Source organism: Pseudophryne corroboree, chromosome 8, assembly GCF_028390025.1.
Source record: "Pseudophryne corroboree isolate aPseCor3 chromosome 8, aPseCor3.hap2, whole genome shotgun sequence".
In the NCBI taxonomy this organism is placed as follows: domain Eukaryota; kingdom Metazoa; phylum Chordata; class Amphibia; order Anura; family Myobatrachidae; genus Pseudophryne; species Pseudophryne corroboree.
In genome coordinates, this window is record NC_086451.1 from 221,859,833 (window position 1) to 221,880,681 (window position 20,849).

Genomic DNA, 20,849 nt, shown 5'->3' on the forward strand with positions numbered 1-20,849 from the left:
ATTTTTCTAGCGAGAGGATGAGTGCTTCCATCCTCATGTGAAGCTGAACCACTAGCCATGAACATAGGCCAGGGCCTCAGCCGTTCCTTGCCACTCCGTGTCGTAAATGGCATATTGGCAAGTTTACGCTTCTCCTCAGACGCTTTTAATTTTGATTTTTGGGTCATTTTACTGAACTTTTGTTTTTTGGATCTTACATGCTCTCTACTATGACATTGGGCATCGGCCTTGGCAGACGACGTTGATGGCATTTCATCGTCTCGGCCATGACTAGTGGCAGCAGCTTCAGCACCTGCTGGTGAGAAGGTGGAAGTGGATCTTGATCTTTCCCTATTTTACCAACCCCATTTTTGTTCTCCATTTTTTAATGTGTGGAATTATATGCCAGTATCAATAGCAATGGCCTCCTACTATATATACTGCGCACAACTGAAATGCACCACAGGTATGGATGGATAGTATACTTGACAACACAGAGGTAGGTAGAGCAGTGGCCTACTGTACCGTACTGCTATATATTATAGACTGGTGGTCAGCAAACTGTGCAAAACTGAAATGCACCACAGGTATGGATGGATAGTATACTTGACGACACAGAGGTAGGTAGAGCAGTGGCCTACTGTACTGTACTGCTATATATTATATACTGGTGGTCAGCAAACTGTGCAAAACTGAAATGCACCACAGGTATGGATGGATAGTATACTTGACTACACAGAGGTAGGTAGAGCAGTGGCCTACTGTACCGTACTGCTATATATTATATACTGGTGGTCAGCAAACTGTGCAAAACTGAAATGCACCACAGGTATGGATGGATAGTATACTTGACGACAAAGAGGTAGGTAGAGCAGTGGCCTTCTGTACCGTACTCCTATATATTATATACTGGTGGTCAGCAAAATGATGCACTGTACTCCTACTATATACTACAATGCAGCACAGATATGGAGCGTTTTTCAGGCAGAGAACGTATAATACTGGTGGTCACTGGTCAGCAAAACTCTGCACTGTACTCCTCCTATATAATACTGCTGGTCCCCAGTCCCCACAATAAAGCAGTGTTAGCACAGATATATGCAGCACACTGAGCACAGATATGGAGCGTTTTGCAGGCAGAGAACGTATAATACTGGTGGTCACTGGTCAGCAAAACTCTGCACTGTACTCCTCTTATATAATACTGCTGGTCCCCAGTCCCCACAATAAAGCAGTGTGAGCACAGATATATGCAGCACACTGAGCACAGATATGGAGCGTTTTGCAGGCAGAGAACATATAATACTGGTGGTCACTGGTCAGCAAAACTCTGCACTGTACTCCTCCTATATAATACTGCTGGTCCCCAGTCCCCACAATAAAGCAGTGTGAGCACAGATATATGCAGCACACTGAGCACAGATATGGAGCGTTTTTCAGGCAAAGAACGTATAATACTGGTGGTCACTGGTCAGCAAAACTCTGCACAGTACTCCTCCTATATAATACTGCTGGTCCCCAGTCCCCACAATAAAGCAGTGTGAGCACAGATATATGCAGCACACTGAGCACAGATATGGAGCGTTTTGCAGGCAGAGAACGTATAATACTGGTGGTCACTGGTCAGCAAAACTCTGCACTGTACTCCTCCTATATAATACTGCTGGTCCCCAGTCCCCACAATAAAGCAGTGTGAGCACAGATATATGCAGCACACTGAGCACAGATATGGAGCGTTTTGCAGGCAGAGAACGTATAATACTGGTGGTCACTGGTCAGCAAAACTCTGCACTGTACTCCTCCTATATAATACTGCTGGTCCCCAGTCCCCACAATAAAGCAGTGTGAGCACAGATATATGCAGCACACTGAGCACAGATATGGAGCGTTTTTCATGCAGACAACGTATAATACTGGTGGTCACTGGTCAGCAAAACTCTGCACTGTACTCCTCCTATAATACTGCTGGTCCCCAGAATAAAGATATTTGCACTGCAGCCCCCTGAAACAAAGTGAGAGGACGCCAGCCACGTCCTCTCACTATCATTTCCAATGCACGAGTGAAAAATGGCGGAGACGCGCGGCTCCTTATATAGAATCCGAATCTCGCGAGAATCCGACAGCGGGATGATGACGTTCTGGGCGCGCTCGGGTTAACCGAGCAAGGCGGGAGGATCCGAGTCTGCCTCGGACCCGTGTAAAGAGGGTGAAGTTCGGGGGGGTTCGGATTCCGAGGAACCGAACCCGCTCATCACTACTATGTTGCTTTCTTTTTGATGTTTTTCTAACATGCTGATGACTGCTAGCAATCAGTGACGCATGGGATAGTCAAGGTTTCATCTATACCTCTAAAATGAAAATTTGCAAGCAACTTAATATTCTGTATTGGACAGCATACAGCAGAACTTCTTTTTTGACGTCAGTGGACTCATCAGGTGAATCTTTTTTTCCTCTTTGGACAAACCTTTGGACTATATTTTTAGAAGTTGCACTCATCTATTAAACTATCTCAAGAAATTCCTGTGCTGTTGCTGGTTGACACTGTGGCATGGGGACAACCATGCTGTGTGTTTACCTGCTAAAGCGCCATTAGTCCTGGCTGGCATAGCCTAGCGCTGATAGTCGGAGCCCTACACTTTCTGCTCATCTCAGCTTTACAAGTACTATCCTAGACTATAGGGCAGCAGGACTTAGCACATGGCTGCAGCTTTTGGATTTAATGACCAGACCTATTAAAGTACTTCCCAATTTCCATGTGCAGTAAAGACGCAACTAACGTGTATTAAATCATATCTCCTGGGCTAAGTGCCTGGAGATATGGAATGACCCTGTGCACTTAATGTGGGGTATTCCTCCCAGCTCCTGGGGCTTAATGCGTGGGGTAGCAACAGTAATCAGGCTGAGTATATGAGTATTTGTATCTTCCCCTCTACATAATATGTAAGGAGCATGAACATAGCCTCACAGGACTTTGCTAGTCTGCTCCTTCTTTCTCCCTAAGCAACAGATAATATACATGTCAGTCTGCATGAGGCATATTTTATTTTACTGAGCACGCACAGTATTGAAAGGTGGATTTTGCACCTATAATGTGTTGGGTTTTGATGCTGGATAGACAATAGCAGACAAGGTAGCGCTGTTCTTTCTGCAAAGGAAGGCAATGCAGAATGTCATTGGACACCTTATGTTACAAAAAATAAGTGTAGCCTTCAACAATAACTGATAGAAATGTCTGTTTATCTGACTTACCCGTTCCTCTGATTCTATCTCTTCTTCCTCTATAGTTCTGTTCTTCTTTCTCTGGTCCCTGGACTGGTCGGGACACTCCTTTTCTCTTGGGGATGAGATGTTATGACTTTGTGACATCATGATGTTGCATGATGCAATGTAAAGAGGAAGGAGGAATTAGGATGCTTCATCCATTGCAATGGTACTCTGGACAGGTTGGCACCATTACGGTTACCGACCCGGGTTAGTGCCAGAGTAACGCCCCCTGGGTATGGCAGCAGTGCCCTCACTCTAATGAATGTATATATGTAGGTCAGCATCTCTTGTAAAGTTTATTTTGTTGTGATATTATTTATTTAATATAGTTTTTCCTTAAATACACATAGGCAATAACAGGAAAATTAATTTCTTTGTAAGCTGCATTTATTCTGTTCTTTTTGGCTCAGTGAGTGGGTGAGGAAAGGTTTGAGGAGTTATGATTTGAACAATTTCAAATTGGAAGTTATATATTACACAGATAGTAAGTCTGGACTGAATCCCAAGCTCCCCACATATCTGCACTGACAGCATCTCTCATATTCTTTCAGCAAAGGAAACACCTTCACTGTAGCATGTAATAAGGGTCCTGTCACCCTCCCACCTCTGTTATCAGGAATAGCTGTCTCCTCTTCATTGCTCTGAGTCATCCTGAACTAGAGGGAGGATGACAGTATATAAGATGTGAACCGGATTCAGTGAAGTTCATAAAATGTTGGCTTGGCTACAAATTGTCAGAGGCAAGATAGGACAGCGACAGGTTAAAATTGAATCAAGATTGTATTCATAACTGCAAATTAACTGGGACAGGTTTCCATCTAGGGCACTTCAGAATAACCTCTTTTCTGCACATTACCATAGACAAGGTCCGACAGCACTCATGTTTTCTGCTTAGAACATGACCTCATCGCAGCAAATTCACCTCCTATCCAAAAGAGCATTTTAAAAATAACTTGATTAGATCTGTGCTCTGCTTGTTTTGATACTCTTAAGTAGAGATGCTTGTACCGAGCACATATCTGGAATATGTTCTAAAATTCAATGACATTTAAAATTCAAGTACATTCATTTTACATGAACATGAACTGCGAATAGCAAACCTTGAAAGCAATTAGGTATTGCCAAACACTGTACAATCTACTAACACAAAATGCTAGCAGTAATTATAAACTGGACCCATAATTTCAGCTAGTATTGATGATTGTGCCATGAACTTGTTCCTGGCCAATGAACCAGTGAAATTCAGTTTCATTTAGAACTGGTTTGAAATGTTTGGGGATCTTTAATCATAGGGGACATATGTACAGTATAAAACCCACTTGAATTTGAGTTGCGGTCCAGATGTAGTCCCATGCCCAGGCATTGTTCTGCATTCACTAAATGGCAAACACAGTTTGAATTGGAATGATATAGTAACATAGATTTCTGATTATTATTATTATTATTATTATTATTAATCTCAATGGCAACCTAACTGTAGATGGACCATAAATGCTAAAAGCAGCTTTCAGGGCTGACCAGCAAGTGAAACAGATAGCAGCAGCACCTACTTAATTTTAGTAAGGGTGCTGCCGCTACCCCGGTGCCTGGAGAGGAGACAGCCAGCCCCATGTCCCGACACCTTCGCAAAGGATCTGGCAGTTGCTGGGGCCAGCACATGCGATGATGCTGCAGTGCGGCTGCACATGCGCAAACCCCCGGCTTCAACAGACTGCACCGGCTGTTGCCCATAGAAGTAATTGGGCTGCGTGAAAGGCAGGTAGTTGCTACAGAAAGCCAGCTGTCTGCTTATTGCAGCCTGGTCTGGCAGTCCTGGAGGTTAGGGGCAAATTTAGGGGTCAGGCACAACATTATTCGTCCCCCATCACGTCACTGCCCCCTTCACGTGGGGCCAGTCCCGATGCCTCCACACCACCAAAACAGTCCCAACCTCACCATCCCCTCCACAAAAAAAGAATTACATGGCTTCATCTTCCCAGCGGCCTGGGAGGGCACTAATGCAGGGTAACCTACTGTACGCCCCCCAGCAAGGGGCAACTATAAGCACATGCCTCTCATGCCTAGTGGGAAATCCACCACTGCCAGAGGGAGGAAACATCTCCCAATGGGACTGCCTGTAGTGAATGTGACTGACAGGAATAATTGCCAGTAGGAAGTCACTGCCAGTCACAATGAAGTCAGTGCAGTCATTGACTACATCTGGCTCACTGACACTGAGCAGGGTGGCAGCATTTTCAGGGGGTGGGGGCTGTAGTCCATAGGTAGAGTCTGCTACTGGATGTCAGTAAATACAAACTGTGTGGCTCCCATATAGATCAATGATCTCTATTAACAGATAGGTTCCTGCTGCATGCACCATGCAGTGGATTCCTGAAATACACACCATGGACACACACCATAAAGTAAACATAAGTGGGTTGGCGGAGGGGAGTTATGCGTTTTTGCATTGTGCATGCTCCAGTAATACAACTTTCACACTGGTGATCACAATGTGTTTTATAAGGGAAATTAAAACGCAAGTAAAACTTCACTCTGTGTCTATATGTACAATACATGTATTTTACAAATATGGCAGGCTGTATATTTTTAAATACAGTATGTGTCTGTTATTATTTTGTTTAAGCCAAACGCTTGTGTAATAATACATGTGTAAACGTTTCTTAAGCATATCTCATTGCTTTTATAATGTGTTCTCATTGAGATGTACATACTGTAAGCAGGCTTGGCCTAGCCCACAGGGGTACAGGGGTAACCACCGGTGGGCCCCACTGCTCTAAGGATCAGGTCCTAGACTGTGCACTTGAATTATACATGTGTTATCTTATACTGGACTATAGTGTATTTTCTACAGTGCATTGCTGTTATGAATCTGTTATTAATCTGGTACATTATCATGCATGCAGCAGCTGAATTTACTGTATATATTTATGGCGGGGCCCAGATGTTGCACTCTCTAATGGTTAGTCATAACAATGAGGCGGCAGACCACATCTCCTCAGCAGACTGGCCACACCCCTAAACATGGGCCCCTACCACTGCATTCCCCCGGTGGGCCCTACATGCCCCAGTCCAACACTGACTGTAACTGATCAATGGTATTGATGCACTGACATACTTGCTGGAGCCTGGAATGGAACAAGACATGGACAAAAATATGTAATACAGTAATTTTTATTTTCACATCTGTTTATATGCGCTTAACTTGTATTAGAAATACAGAATTGTAACGCCAGCATGTACATTGCCTAAGGGAATGAGTGAATTTGGATTATTTGTTGAAATTATTTTAAGTTTAGCAGATCATCTGACTTATAAGGACACATTAAAAACACATGCAACAGAAGAGCAAAAAACTATATCCCCAGTTTATCTTTACTACAGATAATGTAATACTTTCTCACCAACTCAGACACACACTAAGGTGGAGTTTGGTACCGGGAACCCCCTCTCACTCCCCTGTCTTCTAACGCACTCATTTGGGTTGCATTCTCTCCCGTTCCTCCTCTGCAAGTATCTTCATCCAGCAAATGATACTGCAGCCAATTGACCCACTGGTTATTGGTTCTTTGAATAGGCTCACGTGGTGTGTGTGTGTGTGTGTGTGTGTGTGTGTGTGTGTGTGTGTGTGTGTGTGTGTGTGTGTGTGTGTGTGTGTGTGTGTGTGTGTGTGTGTGTGTGTGTGTGTGTGTGTGTGTGCGTGCAGCTATTTCCCTAGCGCTTACAAGGTGATTCAATTGCATTTCATTGAGAGATTGAAATAGAACATAGGTAGCAGGGCATTAGATATAAAATAAATGACCCTTGTTATCACTTGAGTGACAATAATGATGATATTAAAAAACAAAAATAAAGATAATTGGGGATTATTCAGGTCACATCGCTAAGTGATGCAACCGCAATATCCCCATGTGCAGCCCGGCCAATGGCTGCGAACGCTTCTACCTGATTGACAAGTAGAAGCATTTGTGTGGGTGGCGACGGACCGTTCCGGGGAAAACAGGGAGAGGTCAATGGCGTTTTCGAGGCGGCTGAGTGATGTCACATGCAGCCGCTCCGATAAAAATAATAATTGTGTGCCGCCTGCCTTTGCAGCCAGGCTGTGAAGGCAGGGGGTCATCCACAGCTGCTGCAACTACAATTAAATTGCGGTCACAGCTGCTGGGCGGTCTGGTTACCATGCTGGGTGGCTTGCCCTGCGATGGGTGGCCTCCAGCATGCTAAAGAATGGATTGCAGATTCTACTTTTTAACAGAATCTGCAATCCAACCTGAATAACCCCCATTGTCCGTTGTCTAAATACAATAACTCTTATGAATTGCAGAGCCTTTAACTTAAAATCACCTAAAATCTTACAACATATTGAACAGTAACTTCAAATAGCAGCTTTTTATATATTTAGTAAGTAGGTCATGATACAGCTCACCAAGATAAATGGATATAATCAGGGCTCATTTCATTTGCAGCAATAATGTCTCTAACAATAAGAGATCATATGGAGAGAAATTGTTATAATGGAGACCTGAACATACGGAACCAATCAAACTTCCTCCGTCCGGAATAGTGATTTCTCACCAAGGAGGCTCTCCGGTTGAAAGTGTCTGATCTAAAAAAAAAATTGTAGAGACTAGCAGGAATACTAAAGTAGCAAGCTGCAGTCCTGAATTCCCAAGCTTGATAAAATGGGCTACAAAATATAGAAGGTAATAACTTGCCAAACACCATGAGATGGTCTCTATCCCAGAGTATGCTAGAACTAAACCACTGTACTTAGAAACAACTTAACGCGTTTCAGTGAAATTTTTAATTTGCCAGCATTAATTATATCTGATGCTAGCAATGCTGTCACTAGTGGTAATCCAATCATGTACACAGCAAAGCCCTATTGACATTTTAATAAATAAACCCCTACATTCAAGGGCGTAGCTATAATAGGTGCAGAGGGTGGGGTTGCTATGGAGCCAGGCCCTCCCCCTACACACAGTTATGCTGCCAGTAGATGGGCTCTCACCTTCTGAGCTCCATAGGCGGTTTTTCATTTCCTAGCAGTGTGCTACTGCAGAGCAGCACATCTGCTGTCCTGGCCGGCTCTGTTTCTCCTCACTGATGCTGGGAGGGGGCGGTGCTCTGATGAGCCTGCTGGGACATCCTCAGACCACACCAAACCTCATCCCAGCATCAGTGAGTAGTCATGGGCAAAGTGATTCACTGAACTGAGTTGAGACACATGACTCAGTTCAGTGAAGTGTCTGGAGTCAGTGTCTCTGCACATGAGTCATGACTCATTTGTGTTTTAATGTATTGCAGAGACTGCACATGAATCAGTGAGTTGCCAGTGCTGGCAGATCAGTGCTGGACTCATGGAGTGAGTTATTCAGCTGCAGTGAATGTGCAGTGTATCTGGGGGATGCAGCTGCTTATGCACTGATTGTTAATAATATATTAACATAGATTCACTGTTATGTTGATATATTTTTAATAAGCACTTATTGCATACTAGTTACAGAATATGCACATTACTTCTGGTTGAGGAGAGAAAGCGTAACAGCCATGAAACACATCATTCAGTCTGTAACTAAACCAAATAAAAAAAAAATATTTTTTATTTTGTATACTTTGCTAATTGGATGATTTTAGGTGGGCTTGGATTTATTATATTATCCACTATCTAGCCTGCAGGGAGTTTGCCACCCACAATCACACTGAGCAGGATCAGTGAGCACTGAGCTGAGAGTCCTGTACCACAGGGGCTCCACCTCCTGCAGGCTTATGCTGCATGAATCAGATCTATCCACTGAGTCACTGAGTCTACACAGTGTACAACTGTCTCAACTCACTGGCAGACTCAGGATGAATCATGATTCATGACATGACTCAGGCACAGCAACACAGCACTCACTGACTGGTGAGTCGTGGCTGCTCCCTCCCCCCTCCCACTGGGTGTCATCTGGTATAGACTCTGGCCAATCACAGATAAAGACACTCAGCAGAAGACACTGACTGAAGGACACACTGAGTTTCCTCCCTCTGGCTGAGAGAAGCTACTGCTGCAGCTGTCTCGACTCATTAAACAGTGAGTGACTCGAATCATTCACACTTCCTGATGATTTGAGTCACTGTGTTGAGACAGTGAGTCAGTAGCCATCTCTATCAGTGAGGAGAGACGAAGCTGGCCAGGACACCATATGAGCCGCTCTGCAGAAAGACACTTGCAAGAAATGAAAAGTCGCTCACAGGGGTCAGGAGGAGGGGTTGGGAGCATGATTTTTTTTATAGTTTTAGATACATCTTGTCACAAAAAGCGCCAAGACTGCTAACTGCAAGTCCCATTACCTGCCGCTCCATACCATGACCAGATTGCTTAGAGAGGATCCAGGTCTTCCTTGCTCTATTCATCTGGCCGCAGCTTCTGCTCTCTCTCCCTGCTGCTGCAAGGCTGTCTGTGGCGTTTCATGTGCGGTGATTCCCGCTAGTGCCGACTGCTGGGTGCAGCCATGTTGGTCAGATGACCACTGTTTAACCACTGGCATACCACCTCTCACTTATCTGATGCGGCCAGCCAATTTGCAACAGTGCTTAGATATAAAAGGATTTCCTGGAGAAGCTTCAGGTTGCCAGTGCAATGTTGTTCACAGTCTTTTTCCAGAGACTCTGTCTTCCTCAATGTGAACTACCTGTGTTAATTACAGAACAAACTACTATGCAGTTACCACTTTGCAGTCAGTCTGGCTCCAGTCCAATTCCAGCTCAGTCTGGTTCCTGCTCAGTCTGGTGCCAGTTTAGTTCCTGCTCATTCCAATGCCATTCTGGTTCCCGCTCATTCCGATCCAAGTCCAGTTTCTGTTCAGCCCGGTGCCACTCCAGCTGCACGTTATTACTGTACAGTTCAAAGGTCCAGCGTTCCCAATGCCTACCTACCCTAGTGTCCCAGGTGGCTATCCAGTGTTAAAGTGCTAAAGTGCTAACCAGGGGTCTAGTGTTTCCGACATCTGCCTCTTCTAGTGTGCAGGGTGGCTGTTCAGTATTAAGTTATCCCTGTTTTTAGTTGGATTCCAGCAGCTTTCTTCTGTGAATCTTCCAGTCTTCCATCAAGTTCTTAATATTATATATCATTCTGTGTGCTCCTAGTTTCAGTCCAGTTGTATTTAACTTCAATCCATGAGAAGGAATTTTATTAGGCCAATCAGCTTCCTGCTACCTTCTCCTGACCCCACTCCAACCTGTGATTCAAGTCTGGGTTCCCAAATAACCACAAGTTTGACACACCCCTGCCTACCTTCGCTTAAAGTAACTCATGTAGTCTAGACTTTACAGAAAGCAGCCCTGCTGTTAGGTACAAATAACTTGGATAACCTAGCTCTAACCTTGGTGTCTAAAAAGGTGTAATGGTACTGTTCGATATGTAAATGAATAAATACAGAAATTGGGGTACAGTAGGTGTAAAAAATCTGTTTAGTACTTGTGCGTGCAAATACAAAATGTGATACTTGCCCATGTGTGTGCAAGCAGAGGTATTTATGGATACATATAGGGGGTCACAATGTACGTGTCAGCCGGCCATGGTGTAATATAGCAAAGAGAAACAATGTGTACTGTATGTTAAGGTACTGACCAATACAATAAGAAACCATACAGGAAATATATGTTAATTATGACAAAATGATGGATGGGGAGGGTGTGTGGGTAATGATGGGTTATGAGGTGCAGGGTCGCACTTCTGTGTCCAGGTCGCAGTCAGGCAGGGCAGCTTGCTTTATATACCGAGTGCCGGCCGGCCGGTGGATGGATACGTACAATGGGGGTAATTCCAAGTTGATCGCTGCAGGAAATTTTTTAGCAGTTGGGCAAAACCATGTGCACTGCAGGGGGGGGGGGGGGGGCAGATATAACATGTGCAGAGAGAGTTAGATTTGGGTGGGTTATTTTGTTTCTGTGCAGGGTAAATACTGGCTGCTTTATTTTACACTGCAATTTAGATTGCAGATTTAACTCACCACACCCAAATCTATCTCTCTCTGCACATGTTATATCTGCCTCCCCTGCAGTGCACATGGTTTTGCCCAACTGCTAAAACATTTCCTGCTGCGATCAACTTGGAATTACCCCCAATGATGTGGAGCTCTATGCCTCAGGAAGATGTATTCCCTTTGATTGCAATGCTTCTCTGTCTGTGCCACAGGCTGGCTGGGCAGGCAGCTGTTGCCTTATATGGTGAGTTGAACTGCAGTTGCGATCGCGCTATTCCTTCCCTGTTTTTTAAAAGGGCTGGGATTAGTGCAGTATTTTCTATTTTTTTTTTAAAGCCACACATTTATTTATTTTGACATGTGGATGTACAAACTGGGATGTTTAATATGCAGGGCTATAGTATGAACCAGTTTAACTCCTTTGTATATCCATTGCAAGACAAGTGGGCTGACATAAAGAGTTGAGCTGTATAACAGCCTAGCAGACAGCTGCTAGGATAAGCAGGCTGTAAGTGATGGGGAAGCAGCACAGTGATGGAGTGGGTGACAGATAGACTTCTCTGGACAGACATTGAAAACATTTCCAGCTTTCTCCCCACATCTGTTTCTCATTGAGTTTTCTAGGCATCTCTCCCTCCATTCCCCTTTGTATATCACTCCCCCTGAAAATCTTTGTACAGATTTATTTCTCCTATCTCAACCAGAGGCATGGGGAGAATAGAACTGAAGCCAGTGAATCGAGGGAGAGAGGAGGCGTACGGTCAAGGTGGGGGTGTTATATTCATATGCAGCCAACAAGCTGTATAAACTCATTTTTAATCCAAAGAATGCAAATATATGTTCTAACCTGTGTCTTTGTTGGGGTCATATGAAAATCTTCAATCCCATGGTATGCATGTTTACATAATTTTACCCATGTACTCCCATCAGCATATGCAAATATGACATACTGTATTACAATAGGCGGAACATATGTAGGTACACATCTGATTTATACAGCACCATATTTTACATAGTGGTTCAAAAACGATGACCAAAAAACATGTAGAGGCAAGACTGCATATCCTATATAATAAAAGGCTAACGCTGCTCATCACCTCTAAGGGGGGAATTCAAGTGTTTTGCGCACCAGCGGCCACTAGATGGCACCCGACAGAGCACTTCAAGTTTTGCTCCGTTCAGGCGCGCACATCCGCCGGTGTTGACATTACTGCATACTTGCCTACCCTCCCGGAATGGCCAGGAGACTCCCGAAAATCGGGTGGCCCTACTGTTTTCCCTCCCATCAGGCTCTCCGCTACTCCCTTCGGCCACCCGCAGCAGAGAACAAGTGGGCGGCCGAGGGGATCCGATGACGCAATTCGCGCTGAATCGTGTCATCATGGGTCCGCTCCCCGCTATACAGTGCCTAGTTTCTCGGCACTGTATAGCGGGGGCGGAGCCACGATGACGCAATCGTGATGTTACGCCCCCCCGGACTGCCCACTACCCCGTCATCATGCCCCTCGGATGGCCCATCATGCCGCCAGCCACGCCCCCATGCGCCTACAACGCTGACTCCTCCCGGAGGAGGGGGCAGCAAGGTAGGCAAGTATGCATTACTGTCATATTATTCTGTCATTTTAACGGGCTGGTAACTAGTAAATAAATGGCAATTGTCCCTGAACTGCAGAAATATTTTTATTTGTAAAGAGTTAACCCTTGCCTGGCACATTGCTCTACTTTACTTTTAGTATTGACTAGCTGCACAGCCATAGTATCACCTACAGTACATTATTATGTTTGATGTCTAAGAAAATAACAGTAAAACATTGAAATTAAGTATTTGGTCCCCTCAAGTTTCCTTTTCTTATAATCTTATTGTGTACTAAAACTTATAATATTAATTATTATTATTATTATTATTTATTTATTTATTTATAAGGCACCATACATATTGAAGGTACAAAACAGGGTAAACAAGGCAACAAAGTAACATATTTTAAGGGATTAAAAATTACATATACCCTTAAATATGATATGTGAATATAAATAATATAGTATTATAGAAACACGTTTGTGATTATAACTAGCTTTTAATAATATGGCATCCCAACGCCTAACACAGTACATAAACAAAATATATAGGTACAATGAGCAAGATAAGAAAACAATGACTTACAGTACAAGACAATGTAGGAGAAGTACATGGTATATTAACATTTCTGCTAGAGATGAGCGGGTTCGGTTTCTCTGAATCCGAACCCGCCCGAACTTCATGGTTTTTTTCACGGGTCCGAGCAGACTCGGATCCTCCCGCCTTGCTCGGTTAACCCGAGCGCGCCCGAACGTCATCATGACGCTGTCGGATTCTCGCGAGACTCGGATTCTATATAAGGAGCCGCGCGTCGCCGCCATTTTCACACGTGCATTGAGATTGATAGGGAGAGGACGTGGCTGGCGTCCTCTCCATTTAGATTATAAGAGAGAGAGATTTACTGGAGCTTAGGACTAGGAGGAGTACTGTAGAAGTGTAGAGAGTGCAGAGAGTTTACTAGTGAGTGACCACCAGACAGTACAGTTTATTTAATATATCCGTTCTCTGCCTGAAAAAAGCGATACACACAGTGACTCAGTCACATACCATATCTGTGTGCACTGCTCAGGCTCAGCCCAGTGTGCTGCATCATCTATATATATTATATATCTGTCTGACTGCTCAGCTCACACAGCTTATAATTGTGGGGGAGACTGGGGAGCACTGCAGTGCCAGTTATAGGTTATAGCAGGAGCCAGGAGTACATAATATTATATAGTGAGTGACCACCAGACAGTGCAGTTTATTTAATATATCCGTTCTCTGCCTGAAAAAAGCGATACACACAGTGACTCAGTCACATACCATATCTGTGTGCACTGCTCAGGCTCAGCCCAGTGTGCTGCATCATCTATATATATTATATATCTGTCTGACTGCTCAGCTCACACAGCTAATAATTGTGGGGGAGACTGGGGAGCACTGCAGTGCCAGTTATAGGTTATAGCAGGAGCCAGGAGTACATAATATTATATTAAAATTAAACAGTGCACACTTTTGCTGCAGGAGTGCCACTGCCAGTGTGACTGACCAGTGACCTGACCACACTGACCACCAGTATAGTTAGTAGTATACTTATATTGTGATTGCCTGAAAAAGTTAAACACTCGTCGTGTGACTTCACTTGTGTGTTGTTTTTTTTTTTATTCTATAAAAATAAAACTCATTCTGCTGACAGACAGTGTCCAGCAGGTCCGTCATTATATAATATATAATATATACCTGTCCGGCTGCAGTAGTGATATATATATATTTTTTATATCATTTATCATCCAGTCGCAGCAGACACAGTACGGTAGTTCACGGCTGTGGCTACCTCTGTGTCTGCACTCGGCAGGCAGTCCGTCCATAATTGTATACCACCTAACCGTGGTTTTTTTTTCTTCTTTATACATACATACTACTACGACATCTCTTTATTAACCAGTCTATATTAGCAGCAGACACAGTACAGTACGGTAGTTCACGGCTGTGGCTACCTCTGTGTCTGCACTCGGCAGGCAGTCCGTCCATAATTGTATACCACCTAACCGTGGTTTTTTTTTCTTTCTTCTTTATACATACATAGTTACATAGACATCTCTTTATCAACCAGTCTATATTAGCAGCAGACACAGTACAGTACGGTAGTTCACGGCTGTGGCTACCTCTGTGTCTGCACTCGGCAGGCAGTCCGTCCATAATTGTATACCACCTAACCGTGGTTTTTTTTTCTTTCTTCTTTATACATACATAGTTACATAGACATCTCTTTATCAACCAGTCTATATTAGCAGCAGACACAGTACAGTACAGTAGTTCACGGCTGTGGCTACCTCTGTGTCTGCACTCGGCAGGCAGTCCGTCCATAATTGTATACCACCTAACCGTGTTTTTTTTTTCTTTCTTCTTTATACATACATAGTTACATAGACATCTCTTTATCAACCAGTCTATATTAGCAGCAGACACAGTACAGTACGGTAGTTCACGGCTGTGGCAACCTCTGTGTCTGCACTCGGCAGGCAGTCCGTCCATAATTGTATACCACCTAACCATGGTTTTTTTTTCTTTCTTCTTTATACATACATACTACTACGACATCTCTTTATCAACCAGTCTATATTTTTAGCAGCAGACACAGTACAGTACGGTAGTTCACGGCTGTGGCTACCTCTGTGTCTGCACTCGGCAGGCAGTCCGTCCATAATTGTATACCACCTAACCGTGGTTTTTTTTTCTTTCTTCTTTATACATACATAGTTACATAGACATCTCTTTATCAACCAGTCTATATTAGCAGCAGACACAGTACAGTACGGTAGTTCACGGCTGTGGCTACCTCTGTGTCTGCACTCGGCAGGCAGTCCATAATTGTATACTAGTATCCATCTCCATTGTTTACCTGAGGTGCCTTTTAGTTGTGCCTATTAAAATATGGAGAACAAAAATGTTGAGGTTCCAAAATTAGGGAAAGATCAAGATCCACTTCCACCTCGTGCTGAAGCTGCTGCCACTAGTCATGGCCGAGACGATGAAATGCCAGCAACGTCGTCTGCCAAGGCCGATGCCCAATGTCATAGTACAGAGCATGTCAAATCCAAAACACCAAATATCAGAAAAAAAAGGACTCCAAAACCTAAAATAAAATTGTCGGAGGAGAAGCGTAAACTTGCCAATATGCCATTTACCACACGGAGTGGCAAGGAACGGCTGAGGCCCTGGCCTATGTTCATGGCTAGTGGTTCAGCTTCACATGAGGATGGAAGCACTCAGCCTCTCGCTAGAAAAATGAAAAGACTCAAGCTGGCAAAAGCAGCACAGCAAAGAACTGTGCATTCTTCGAAATCCCAAATCCACAAGGAGAGTCCAATTGTGTCGGTTGCGATGCCTGACCTTCCCAACACTGGACGTGAAGATAATCTGTGAGGAGGGGGATGTACACGGTGATATATCGGAGGGTGATGATGAGGTGGACATCTTGCCTCTGTAGAGCCAGTTTGTGCAAGGAGAGATTAATTGCTTCTTTTTTGGGGGGGTCCAAACCAACCCGTCATATCAGTCACAGTCGTGTGGCAGACCCTGTCACTGAAATGATGGGTTGGTTAAAGTGTGCATGTCCTGTTTTGTTTATACAACATAAGGGTGGGTGGGAGGGCCCAAGGACAATTCCATCTTGCACCTCTTTTTTCTTTTCTTTTTCTTTGCATCATGTGCTGATTGGGGAGGGTTTTTTGGAAGGGACATCCTGCGTGACACTGCAGTGCCACTCCTAAATGGGCCCGGTGTTTGTGTCGGCCACTAGGGTCGCTAATCTTACTCACACAGTCAGCTACCTCATTGCGCCTCTTTTTTTCTTTGCGTCATGTGCTGTTTGGGGAGGGTTTTTTGGAAGGGACATCCTGCGTGACACTGCAGTGCCACTCCTAGATGGGCCCGGTGTTTGTGTCGGCCACTAGGGTCGCTAATCTTACTCACACAGCTACCTCATTGCGCCTCTTTTTTTCTTTGCGTCATGTGCTGTTTGGGGAGGGTTTTTTGGAAGGGACATCCTGCGTGACACTGCAGTGCCACTCCTAGATGGGCCCGGTGTTTGTGTCGGCCACTAGGGTCGCTAATCTTACTCACACAGCTACCTCATTGCGCCTCTTTTTTTCTTTGCGTCATGTGCTGTTTGGGGAGGGTTTTTTGGAAGGGCCATCCTGCGTGACACTGCAGTGCCACTCCTAGATGGGCCCGGTGTTTGTGTCGGCCACTAGGGTCGCTAATCTTACTCACACAGCTACCTTATTGCGCCTCTTTTTTTCTTTGCGTCATGTGCTGTTTGGGGAGGGTTTTTTGGAAGGGACATCCTGCGTGACACTGCAGTGCCACTCCTAGATGGGCCCGGTGTTTGTGTCGGCCACTAGGGTCGCTTATCTTACTCACACAGCGACCTCGGTGCAAATTTTAGGACTAAAAATAATATTGTGAGGTGTGAGGTATTCAGAATAGACTGAAAATGAGTGTAAATTATGGTTTTTGAGGTTAATAATACTTTGGGATCAAAATGACCCCCAAATTCTATGATTTAAGCTGTTTTTTAGTGTTTTTTGAAAAAAACACCCGAATCCAAAACACACCCGAATCCGACAAAAAAAATTCGGTGAGGTTTTGCCAAAACGCGTTCGAACCCAAAACACGGCCGCGGAACCGAACCCAAAACCAAAACACAAAACCCGAAAAATTTCAGGCGCTCATCTCTAATTTCTGCCCCAGGGGACAGGACACTGAAATCAGTATCAGGGAGGTAGAAACCGAGGGTTAGGAGCTGTTGTAGGGAGTATGGAGTAGACAATTGTCTAAAAGAGAAAAAGCACATGAGGGGAGAGGGCCCTGCTCGATCATTCTAAATGGGAGGGGCAGACAGACAGGGGTGACACAGATGGGGTAGAAGTGAGCATGTAACAGAGGGTTAGTATGAGAGACATCTGGGTTTGATGAAGAACTTGAGAGTCCATTTTAAGTTTTGTAGAAAGGTGGAGAGTCTAATAGGGAGAGGTAGGGAAATCCAGAGGTAGAGAGCATCACAGCCAAAATCATATTTTTCAGATATCTGGTGAGTTTGGAATGCCACGGTTGAAGTGTTGATCTGCGAGGGTGAATAGTGTCTGGAGCAACAGAGTCAAGAGAAGAAGAAAGGGAGGCATTGTATAGGGAAGTGGCTAGTTCAGGATAGGAGACCAGAGAATGGGAGAGAGAAATGAGTCAATCAGGGAGGATAATGAAACGTTGTCGATAGTCTCAATGTTACGCTTAGTGATGGTAGCCTTTGTAGGTAGAGGTGGAGAAGCAGAAAGGGATAAGTTAAAAGAGAGGAGGTGATGGTGAGAGAGGGGAAATGGGGAGATGGAGAAGTAAGAAATATCACATTGGTGAGTGAAGACAAGATCAAGTGAGTGCCCATTCACATGGGAGGGTTAGGAGATCCACTGGGAGAGACTAAGCAATGATGTTAGGTTAAGGAGTTTAGAGGCAGAGGATTCTGTGATTGAGGAATATGATGGGAATGCCAAGGGGACAGTAAATGACAGCTACTTGAAGGTTAGCAGGTTGAAAGAGGCCAGGGGGACGGTAAATGACAGCTACTCAAGGTTAGCACTGCAGGTTGGAAGAGGTGTATAACATGGACCTCACAAACATGAAAAGTTACTAAAATTAAGTGTTTGAAACATTGTGCAGTGCTTATGCCCCTTGATGTACAGTAATTGACCATGGCCATCTTAATGCATTGGGTCACTGGGCAGATGCAAAGACCCCACGATTCTAGGGGCCTTTCGAGCAGGGGCGGGATGGGCTGGAGAGCATCTGCATCCCAGGGCTGGTGCCTTTGGAGCTTCTTGGGAGACAGGTAGTGTATGCTGCCTAGCCACTTTGATTGTGAATTACAAACAATCAGAACAGCATTCTCTACCTGCCTCCTAGTCTACAGCCAGACAGGAAAGGCTGTCAGCATACTGATTGATGGATGTTTAGCGCTATCCACCAATCAGAGTGCTGACAGCCATTCACTGTATGAAAGTGTATGAAGAGATGGCTTGGGAATGCAGGAGGGGTAATTTATGTTTTTATTTATTTATTTATTTAATTATTCCAGTGAATGGGTGGATAGGGTCCTAGTACATTACTTTACTCAGGGCCTACAATGAGGTTAAGATTGCTTAGTACCTGACCTATGATTGCCAACAGAGTGAAACAAGACAAAAATTCCATTTAGGGGGTTCTTTCTTCAAAGACATTTCTATCCTATTAAAAAAAAAAAAAAAACATTTGTGTCTTTACCACGTATAAAATGAAGCAAATCTCCAGTAATATGGAGCAGATGGGAATGGTTAAAAAATCTTTCCAATCAAAACTAAACATTATCAGTGAATACTTACCTAGGCCCTGGCATTTAGATGTGGATTCACCACGATTCCACTCACTCCAGACTGCTCACGTAAGCATTGTGCTAGTGGAGAACATGAATAAGGAGAGCACTGTGATGTCTGACGACTCTTCTTGCAGAATTCCAATAAGATGAATTGGTTAGATGAATTGGTTGGCTTTAGAGCTATTTGTTTTATATTCCTGAAGAATATTCCTGAAGAGTTGCCAGGTGCTATCCTACGTAAAGTCTATAGTAATGACCTGTATGCATTTTCTGGAAGGATTAATCTCACAAAAATCAATATATTATTTTTAGGAATCCATATGAAAGCCTCCTACCCGGTCCTTAAGGTGATCGACTTAACACTAGTGGAGTTAAACCAGTTCATCTTCTCTGGGTAATGCTATGATGTTCTTGCTTGATGACCGTGTTTACAATAAAAGGATACCAGATGCATATGACATTTTAATGCTTATGACATTTTATGGCAGATTAGGTGAGGAATAGCTTAACATATCCCACATTTTCATTTCTCAAGTTCAGGAACTCAGATCAGGGATCAGGTTCTGTCTCTGACCTTCCTAAGTATGATCGGTGGTTTAAATTATATTGATTTTAAAGCGTTTTAATGATATCAGTCAGCAATTGAATCTGCAAATCGCTCCTGAATGGCCAATAGTTTGCAGGATCATTACTGAGGACAATCATAGTTGACAGTAAAAAAACCCCAGAAAGCATAGTCAAATGTCATATGACTATAGCAATATAATAGAAGTTTATGCCATTCTTGCTGGTTTGTATTAAGGCAAAAAAACGCTATGGATATGTTTTGTGTGATTTATAATAGCTCAGATTAAAACGCTAGGAGGTCAAAGATGGCAGCGGGCACAGGTGAAGCATAAAGTAAAAGGCGTACTTCCACTCATTCTACTTAATTTGCGCAAGTGTTCTATAACCGTCCTGTGATCCAACAAAATGTATTGAACAGTATATATAAAATAAGTATTATAATCAGAAACAGTATCTCCAACAGAAACATTAAGGGGTCTATTTCGCTTTGCTTCTCTCACCTATATAAATATTGCTCATGCACAGCCCCATTAAAACCTATGAGAGCTACAAGATTAGAATAGAGAAATTAAAAGGTGGAGGAATCAGTGAATTCTCCACACTTTTTAGTATCTAGAGAGAACACAAAATTATGACTTCCGCCAGTTAAAATGCTGGAGAAAATCCATTTTGTTTAATTAAATAGACCCCTAATAATGGCGTTTTCTATCCAGTATTACAGCAAAAAACAGCATTCCTAAGTAATAAAGTACAGTAAGCAACTTTGTTATATGTGTCGCTATACTCTGTGCTATATATGACAGCACAATAATATGTATAGACTCTCTCTCTCTCTCTCTCTCTCTCTATATATATATATATATATAAATTTAAAATACATACAGGAACCTGGAACAAACATATCTCCCACTTGTCACTTTATCAGTGTTTATATATATATATATATATATACTATATATATATATATATATATATATATATATATATATATACACTGGTAAAGTGACAAGTGGGAGATATGTTTGTTCCAGGTTCCTGTATGTATTTTAAACTCCCAGGAAATGTCTGTTTTGCTAAACAGACTTGTTGAGAGTGTGGGCTTTTAGGA

General features: G+C 43.5%; 1 long non-coding RNA gene across 1 annotated transcript in view; it reads left to right on the forward strand.

The window, feature by feature from the left end:
* LOC134947631 (uncharacterized) overlaps window positions 1-19,573 on the forward strand; it is an 86,911-nt gene extending 67,338 nt beyond the window's left edge. The window contains exon 3 of the long non-coding RNA XR_010182664.1: window positions 19,487-19,573. This is a non-coding gene — a long non-coding RNA (uncharacterized LOC134947631). The remainder of the gene's footprint in view (window positions 1-19,486) is intronic.
* The last annotated feature ends 1,276 nt before the right edge of the window (window positions 19,574-20,849 follow it).